General features: G+C 39.3%; 1 non-coding gene across 1 annotated transcript; it reads left to right on the top strand.

Annotated features, from left to right (window-relative positions):
* Nucleotides 1-784: 784 nt before the first annotated feature.
* LOC145399569 (5S ribosomal RNA) lies at nucleotides 785-903 on the top strand. Its single transcript, XR_013897320.1, has one exon. It is a non-coding gene; the product is annotated as a 5S ribosomal RNA (ribosomal RNA).
* The last annotated feature ends 8665 nt before the right edge of the window (nucleotides 904-9568 follow it).

Genomic DNA, 9568 nt, shown 5'->3' with positions numbered 1-9568 from the left:
TCCTTATGATAATATCCTGAATATCCTGATAAGAAGTCGCCAAATTTATGTTACGGAACAGAGAAAACTGTCCCGCGAAGTTCCAGGTTCAAAACAAAAGAGTTAGGTAAAATTACAAGTTAAAGTTTAATGCTCAAACTAACAACAAAACATTCAGGACTCATAAGGATAATGTAATGGCAAAAACAGGTTAAATATATAGTTAACTGCAATAGCCTCTATTAACACGAAATAAGCAAGAGTAAATTTATCTAAGTCAGCTCTGATAAAATGAGAATACACTGGATAATGCTCAGTTAATTCAAGATAAATTATTACAGATACAAAATATTATTAGCAATAACTGACATCCAAACTTTACATTAATCACAAAAACCTTACTAGGCCTACAAATTAACACCTTATGCTATACAGTACAAGAACAAAATGTAATAACACTCATACTCAAATTACATAGTTGCTAGATGGTTGGAGACTTCCTGAGCACTCACAATAATAACAACTGCAGAGGGGAGGACAGAGATGTGAACAAAATGAAGAGTAGATCTAAGTGGCAATAATGCAGAGACTGAGCTCAATATATAGGGGCCGGCAGAGCTTCATACAACTTGTAAGAAGGACGCGCAAATGAAGCCAGAGGGGACAAAGAGTTGACAATCCTGCTCTGAACAACAGAAAGAATGACTTACTCTACTATAAGGGAGGACGGGGGGAGTGAGGTAGAACACGCTCGTGATCAAACATGCAGCATACTGTACGTTAGAATTACACAAAGGATGATGAAATCAACGGCCATACCACGTTCAGTACACCGCTTCCCATCCGATCAGCGAAGTTAAGCAACGTTGGGTCTGGTTAGTACTTGGATGGGTGACCGCCTGGGAACACCAGATGCTGTTGGCATCCCTACGTGTCAAGTGGGGTTGGTGGAGGATTAGTGCCCCTCCCTGTAAAACAATTAACTCTAAGTCCTTGGCCACCCCGTTTGGGATACATGGCGTCTGGCAATGAATGAATGAATGATGAAATCATAGGCTATGTAACAATATATATATATATATATATATATATATATATATATATATATATATATGTTGTTACATAGCCTATGATTTCATCATCCTTTGTGTAATTCTAACGTACAGTAGGCTGCATGTTTGATCACGAGCGTGTTCCACCTCACTCCCCCGTTCTACCCTTATAGTAGAGTAAGTCGTTTTTTCTGTTGTTCAGAGCAGGAGTGTCAACTCTTTTTCCCCTATGGCTTCATTTGCGCATCCTTCTTAAAAGTTATATCAAGCTCTGCCGGCCCCTATATAATGAGCTCAGTCTCTACATTAATTGCCACTGAAATCTACTTCTCATTTTGTTCACATCTCTGTCCTCCCCTGTGCAGTTGTTATTATTTTTGTGAGTGCTCAGGAAGTCTCCAACCATCTAGCTGCTGTGTAATTTGAGTATATGTGTTATTACACTTTTTCTTGTACTGTATAGCATAAGGTGTTAATTCGTAGGACTGGTAAAGTTTTTGCGATTCGTGTGGAGTTTTTGACGTCAGCCATTAATAATAATATTTTGTATCTGTAATAATATATCTTGCATTCACTGAGCATTATCCGGTTTTCTCATTTTATCATGGCTGACTTAGATAATTTTACACTTGCTAATTTCGTGTTAATAGAGGCTATTGCAGTTAACCATATAATTAAAATATTTTTTGCCATTACATTATCCTTATGAGTCCTGAATGTTTAGTTGTTAGTTTGAGCATTAAACTTTAATTTGTAATTTTACCTAAATCTTTTGTTTTGAACCTGGAACTTTGCGGGACAGTTTTCTCTGTTCAGTAACATAAATTTGGCGACCTCTTATCAGGATATTCAGGATATTATCATAAGGATATTGCTTGATATTTTGTGACTGTGATTTATTCATGAAGTCTACTATTAGTACGCTTCATGAAGCCAAAGATTTTTTGTCAAATGTGCAAACAGTGTGTGATGTAGAAAATAGAACAAAGAATGGACTTAAGATTGTTGCTCAACTATTGGGAATTGCTGTTCGCTCTCATCATTCAAAAGATCAAATTGTTGACATGATTAATGAAAGCTTGTTTAATGAAACTCCTCCAGATGAGCAAACACAGATTGAAAAAGCTAAGTTACAGCTAGCCCTGCAGGAGGCTCGTGCTAACGAGCCTGAGTTTGAGGCCCGTGCTAAGGAGGCTGAGTTTCAGGCAAAAGCTAAGGAGGCTGAGTTTCAGGGTCGTGCTAAGGAGGCAGAGGCACAAATTAAAATTGCTAGGATTCAGGCAGACCATGAGTATCGCATGAAACATGGTGGAACTGGATCATCTAGCTCTGATGATTTTGATGTGGCTAAAAATGTTAAACTTGTCCCTCCTTTTAATGAATCTGATTTAACATAGTATTTTCAGTTGTTTGAGAGGGTAGCTACAGGTTTTAATTGGCCCAAAAAGTATTGGCCAGTACTCCTTCAAACTGTTCTCACCGGTAAAGCTCAAGTAACTTATGCATCTTTGCCTCAGGATCAATCTGATAATTATGATGTAGTTAAGAGCTTGATTCTTAAGGCCTATGAGCTTGTTCCTGAAGCTTATAGAGTAAAATTTAGTACAACTTACAAGCAAGATAAGCAATCGCATGTTGAGTATGCAAAAATCAAAGAAGATCTGTTAGAGCAGTAGTTAAATTCTGAGAATGTAAATTCTGATTTTGATAAATTTAAGCAGATGATTTTGCTGGAGAACTTCAAAAGGTGTACTAATAAAGATGTAAGCCTACATCTTGATGAGAGAAGAATAGATAATTTGTCTGATGCTGCAGTTTTAGCTGATGAATATGTTCTCACTCACAAGAGATATTCTAAAGAAAAAAGGAAAGCTGAGAGTAAGTACGTTGCCTCTACTCAGAGTACAGGTAACAGGAAAGAGAATAAAGATGATGTTTCTCAGGAAGTAAATACCAGCTCCACCTCTAGATTTCAGAAAAGTAAATGTACTTATTGTAGTAAGCTTGGTCATACTACGGAGAAATGTTTCAGGAGACAGCGTTATGTGAACAAAAGGGAGTCTTTAATATTCAGTCAATTGGTCTAGTGTCCACCCTTGAGAGTTTCCAGAATTCTTTAACTGAGTTAACTGAACCTGCTTTGAGGGGTAAATTAAATTCTCATGATGAAGCTCCTCTTTTGAGCAGTAACGTGGGTGACACTCTCAAGAGTTCATGTGCTAATTTCCTGTCTGATGGTTTTGTCAGTCCTCTGGACAGTAATGACAGGAAATCAGTTAAAATATATCGTGATACAGGTGCTTGCCAATCCCTTATACTGACTAGTGTTCTAGGCTCTAATGTTAATTCCTCTGATGAAACTGTAATCTTACAAGGTGTAGGGAATAATTAATTTTCTGTCCCTCTGTGCAGAGTTAATTTAGAGTCTGGTTTTGTTAATGGTTCCGCTATGGTTGGGTTGGTCGAGACACTCCCAATGTCAGGGGTAACTTTCTTACTTGGAAATGATATTGGTGGAAGTCAAGTGTGTCCAGCTCCTCAGTTGTCTAGTGAATTAGTGAGTGCGACCCAGGATTGTGATGTCCCTGATGTGTTCTCTGCATGTGCTGTCACAAGGGCTAAGTCTAAAGTAACTGATACTTAGAGGATAATGATGATGATGATGTTATCCTAGCTGACACTTTTCTTGCTAATTTGGACCACTCACCAGATGAGGCAGTATCCCGTAGTGATGATAATTTGTCTTGTCAAGAGTTGGTTGAGTTGCAGGTTGCTGACCCTGAGTTGAAAGGTCTAGCTAACTCTGCTTGCAGTGAGGAAGAGTCAGCCGGTGCTTCTACTTGTTATTATATAAAGTTAGGAGTACTTATGAGAAAGTGGAGACCCCCAACAGCATCAGCCGACTGTGAATGGGAGGTTGTACATCAAGTTGTCATCCCTCGTGTTTGTAGGCAGGATATCATTAGAGTGGCTCATGATTCCAGTTTGGCAGGGCACCTTGGAGTGAGGAAGACTGTGGCATGCATTTTGAAACACTTCTACTGGTCAGGTATCTTCAGGGATGTTTCCTGGTATTGTAAGTCTTGTCACACCTGTCAAGTTGTGGGGAAGTGTAATCAGACCGAAAAGGTTGCACCTCTAGTTCCCATTCCTCCTTTTGAGGCGCCATTCACCCGTGTGTTGGTGGATATTGTGGGCCCTCTTCCTATGACTTCTTCAGGATTTTCTTATGTGTTGACCCTGATTGATATGGCTACTCGTTATCCTGAAGCCATTCCACTTAGAAATATCTCAGCAAAGAACGTGGTTAAGGAAATGCTAATGTTCTTCACCAAGTTTGGTCTGCCCAAGGAGGTACAGTCGGACTGGGGAAGTAATTTCATGTCAAATATTTTCAAGCAGTCTCTGAAAGAGTTGGGCATCACCCAGATCACGTCTTCAGCTTACCATCCCCAGACCCAAGGAGTGTTGGAGAGATATCATCAAACACTCAAATCGATGCTCAAGAAATACTGTTTGGAACATCAGAAAGACTGGGATAAAGGTCTTCCATTCGTTGTATTTGCTGCAAGAGAATCTCCAAATGAATCACTGGGCTTCTCACCCTTTGAACTACTGTTTGGCCATAAAGTAAGAGGACCTCTTAAGCTAGTCAAGGAATACTGGCTGGCGGAGGAAGATGACGTCAACCTGCTGGAGTATGTGATGAAGTTCAAAGAACGGCTGTCCACTGCTTTACAGTTGGCGAGAGAGAATTTAGGAGCTGCTCAGGAGAAGATGAAGACTTGGTATGATAAGAAGTCCAGGTTACGCCACTTTCAGCCAGGAGATCAGGTTTTGATTCTGCTACCGGTACATGGGCAACCTCTTCAAGCCAAGTTTAGTGGTCCTTATTTCGTGGAGAAGAAACTCAGTGATGTCAACTATATCATCGCTACACCAGATCGTAGAAAGAACAAGCAACTTTGTCACATCAACATGCTAAAGTTATATCACAGGCGGGACGAAAATAACCCAGTCTGCACTGTAGCTGTTCCACCCGAGTCTGCAAGTGAAGTTCTCCCATGCAGCATGAGCCTGAGTGATAGTTTGGGGAAGAATCCTGATATCATGTATATCTCCAGACTAAGCTTTCTCATCTAGCTCCCGAGGAAAGGCAGGAGTTTTCGGCATTACTGTAGGAGTACCCGCAAGTGTTCCGTGCCACTCCAGGAAGAACCACTGTGTTGATGCATGATGTCGATGTTGGAGACGCAAAGCCAATTAAACTGGCTCCTTTCCGTGTGAACCCAGTGAAAGTTCCTCTCATCCAGAAGGAGCTTGGCTACCTGTTGGACCACAAGATGATTGAGCCCTGTCAGAGCGAGTGGAGTTCTCCTGTCACTCTAGTCCCTAAGCCAGGTTTGTCACAGCGGCTTTGCATCGACTACAGACGTGTTAATCAGATAACCAAAACAGACACTTACCCTCTCCCTCGCGTGGAAGATTGCATAGACTAGATCGGAAAGGGTAGGTACATAAGTAAGTTTGATTTATTAAAGGGATACTGGCAAGTACCAATGACTGAACGTGCTTGGGAGATCTCATGTTTTGTAACACTAGGACAGACTTTTGCATGTTCTGTAATGCCATATGGTATGAAGAATGCACCAGCCACATTTCAGAAGCTCATGAATGTTGTAACAGAGGGTTTGGCAGGGTGTGTTGTTTATATTGATGATGTATTAATCTTCAGTGACAACTGGAAAGATCACCTATGCCCTGTCAGTAAATTTCTTGAGCGTTTGGTTCAGCCTAATCTTGTAGCTAATTTATCAAAGTGTGAGTTTGGTCAAGCTAAAGTTCAGTACCTTGGGTACGTAATTGGTGATGGACATGTTGCACCACCAGGAGCTAAGGTTCAGGTTATAAGTGATCTTCCCAAACCTAAAAGTAGGAAAGAGCTACAAAGATTTTTGGGAATGGTAGGTTTTTACAGGAGATTTGTTCTTAACTTTTCAATTCTTGTATCACCACTTACAGACCTACTGAAAAAAGGAGTTAAATTTGTCTGGACCGATAACTGTGAATCCTCTTTCAGGAAGCTTAAAGCTATCCTATTAAGTCAGCCAGTGCTCGCTACACCAAATTTTGCTAAGCCTTTTAAGATGGCTGTTGACGCAAGTGATACAGGAGCTGGGGCTGTTTTGCTGCAAGAGGATGATCAGGGTATTAAACACCCTGTATCTTATTACAGTAAGAAGTTCACTCCACCTCAAAAGAACTACTCAACTATTGAGAAAGAGCTTTTGGCCTTGATTTTGGGTTTACAGCATTTTTCATTTTATTTGTGTTCTGGTTTTGACCCCATAGTCATTTATACCGATCATAACCCACTGAAATTCCTTAGTAAGTTTAAAGATAAAAATCAGAGATTGACAAGATGGAGTCTACTTCTTCAGGAGTATTCATTAGTCATACAACATGTCAAGGGGAAATGAAATGTTATTGCAGATAGTTTATCTAGACTTTTAGACAGACTGTTTTAGAGTAATAAGAAACTTCCTTTGTAAATTTCTTTTTCTTTGTGGGGAGGTGTTACATAGCCAATGATTTCATCATCCTTTGTGTAATTCTAACGTACAGTATGCTGCATGTTTGATCATGAGCGTGTTCTACCTCACTCCCCCCTTCTACCCTTATAGTAGAATAAGTCGTTCTTTCTGTTGTTCAGAGCAGGAATGTCAACTCTTTGTCCCCTATGGCTTCATTTGCGCATCCTTCTTACAAGTTGTATCAAGCTCTGCCGGCCCCTATATAATGAGCTCAGTCTCTTCAGTAATTGCCACTTAGATCTACTCCTCATTTTGTTCACATCTCTGTCCTCCCCTGTACAGTTGTTATTATTTTTGTGAGTGCTCAGGAAGTCTCCAACCATCTAGCTGCTGTGTAATTTGAGTATAAGTGTTATTACATTTTTTCTTGTACTGTATAGCGTAAGGTGTTAATTCGTAGGACTGGTAAAGTATTTGTGATTCATGTGGAGTTTTTGACATCAGCCATTAATAATATTTTGTATCTGTAATAATATATCTTGCATTCACTGAGCATTATCCGGTTTTGTCATTTTATCAGGGCTGACTTAGATAAATTTACACTTGCTAATTTCGTGTTAATAGAGGCTATTGCAGTTAACCATATATTTAACCTGTTTTTTGCCATTACATTATCCTTATGAGTCCTGAATGTTTAGTTGTTAGTTTGAGCATTAAACTTTAACTTGTAATTTAACCTAACTCTTTTGTTTTGAACCCAGAACTTTGCGGGACAGTTTTCTCTGTTCCGTAACAATATATATATATATATATATATATATATATATATATATATATATATATATATATATATATATATATATGTGATAGGAAGCGTTATGAGGAGCACACTGAGGTGGTTTGGCCATGTGGAGAGGATGGAGGGTGAAAGACTGACGAAGAGAGTGTATGTGAGTGAGGTGGAGGGGGAAGAGGGAGGGGGAGGCCGAGGATGAGATGGAGGGCTGGGGTGGAGAGGTATATGAGAGAGGGGGTGTGAGTTGGGCGCAGGGCAGTGAAATGGCGGGGGACAGGGCGACTTGGAGGCGATTTGTTTGTGGCCACCCCAAACGGGATTGAGGCGTCCGGCAATAGATATATATATATATATATATATATATATATATATATATATATATATATATATATATATATATATATATATGGCCTCGATGAACTCTCTTCACCAATATTTGTCTCTTGCCATCAAATTCAGGTCCCACCAACACTTCTCTCCTGCTTCTCTTTTCATTGTCCTCATCCAGGTTTTCCCTCGGCCTACCTTTGCCTCTTCTTCCTCTAGCAGTCCACTCTGGCACATCTTGTATTAAACTCTCTTCTTTTCTATATATGTGCCCCAGCCATTTCCAACGAGACAGTCTCACAATTCATCAACTGGTTCCACTCGTAATATCCCTTACACTTTCATTTGTAACTCTGTCTTGCCACTTTAACTCAAGAATCCTTCTTAGTATTTTATTCTCAAATCCTAATACTTTCTGATCTGTTGCAATTGTACTGTACCATGACTCATGCCCATAAATTAAAATTGGTCTAACCATGGACTTGTAAATTTTTGGTTTAGTATGTACCGAAAGCATATTATTATTCCAAAGAGATTTCAACAATCCAGCAGCTCTCCAAGCCTGTCTAATCCTCTCCTCAATTTCATTGTTAAATGACCCAGTAGATGATACAGCTGTTCCCAAATATTTAAAATTTTCTACATTCTTCACCACATTATTCCCAATTACACAATCGATTTGGTTCTACACGTTCATATTAATAATTTCAGTCTCTCCACAATTTATTACCAGTCCCACTTTTTCTCCTTCCTCCACCAGACAATCAAGCACCCTCTGCTTCTCGTAAAATTAATACTTCTGCAAATCAATACCATATGATCAGCATAGTCGAAATCCATCAGCCTCACTTTCTTTCCAGTTAGTTCCTGCACCTGTTCTCCTTACAAAACTTTCTCATAACATAATCCATAACCAAAACAAACAGCAAAGGCGAAAGAACTCCTTCTTGAATCACTCCTGACCTAACTTCAAATGGATCACTCAAAGAACCACCCACCATTACCTTACAAAAAGTACCTTCATGCAGGCTGCTAATAATATTTACAAACTTTTCTGGTGTACCATAAAATCTCATAATTTTCAACACGGTTCCACGTGAAACACTATGAAACGCCTTTTCAAAATCCACAAAACACATATTGAATGGAATTTTTATCTCATTAGCTTGTTGCATTAGTTGCCTTACAATAAAAATCTGATCATTACAACCTAGACCCTTTCTAAATCCCGTTTGTTCTTCTCTTAAAATTTTATCAATTACTGGCTTTATTCTGTTCAACAAGATTTTGGAAAAGACTTTTGCAACTACAGGTGTCAAAGTTATCCCCCTCCAATTGCCACACACACTTAAATCTCCCGTTTTTGGTATTTTTATAATCACCCAATTTTTCCACTCTTCTGCAATTCCACCATTATCCCAAGCCACATTAAAAAGTTTCAAAACGGCATTCATCAACTCATCGTTTTCCACCTTAACTATTTCAGGATATATTCCATCCTCTCCTGGGGCCTTAAAATTCTTTGATTCCTTTATAGATTTTGCTACCTCTTCCAAGGTTATATCCCATGTTTCTATCTGCAAATCTCTCTCGGCTGGCAAAATTTCCTCTTCAGCTGGGATTGGTCATTTCAGACCAGATTCAAAATGCTCTTTCCACCTTCTACTTATATCCAAATCTTTAGTCAACAAGTTACCATTTCTATCTCGTACAGGTATTTTTTTCCTTCTCTTTTCAATCCCAGTTAACTCCTTTATGGCCTGATACGCTGCTCTTGTGCTCTGACCGTCATTTTTACTTAAGTTAATTTCTGTCTCTCTTGCCTTTTCATCATTTAGCCTCTCTTACCACGTCTAATGAGTCTTTTTACTTCAGAATGT

Source organism: Coenobita brevimanus, chromosome 49 (assembly GCF_032717465.1).
Source record: "Coenobita brevimanus isolate Jiangsu-jjx chromosome 49, ASM3271746v2, whole genome shotgun sequence".
Taxonomy (NCBI): Eukaryota; Metazoa; Arthropoda; class Malacostraca; order Decapoda; family Coenobitidae; genus Coenobita; species Coenobita brevimanus.
The sequence above is the reverse complement of the archived record's forward strand: the minus strand, read 5'-3'. Positions and strand labels throughout refer to the sequence as shown.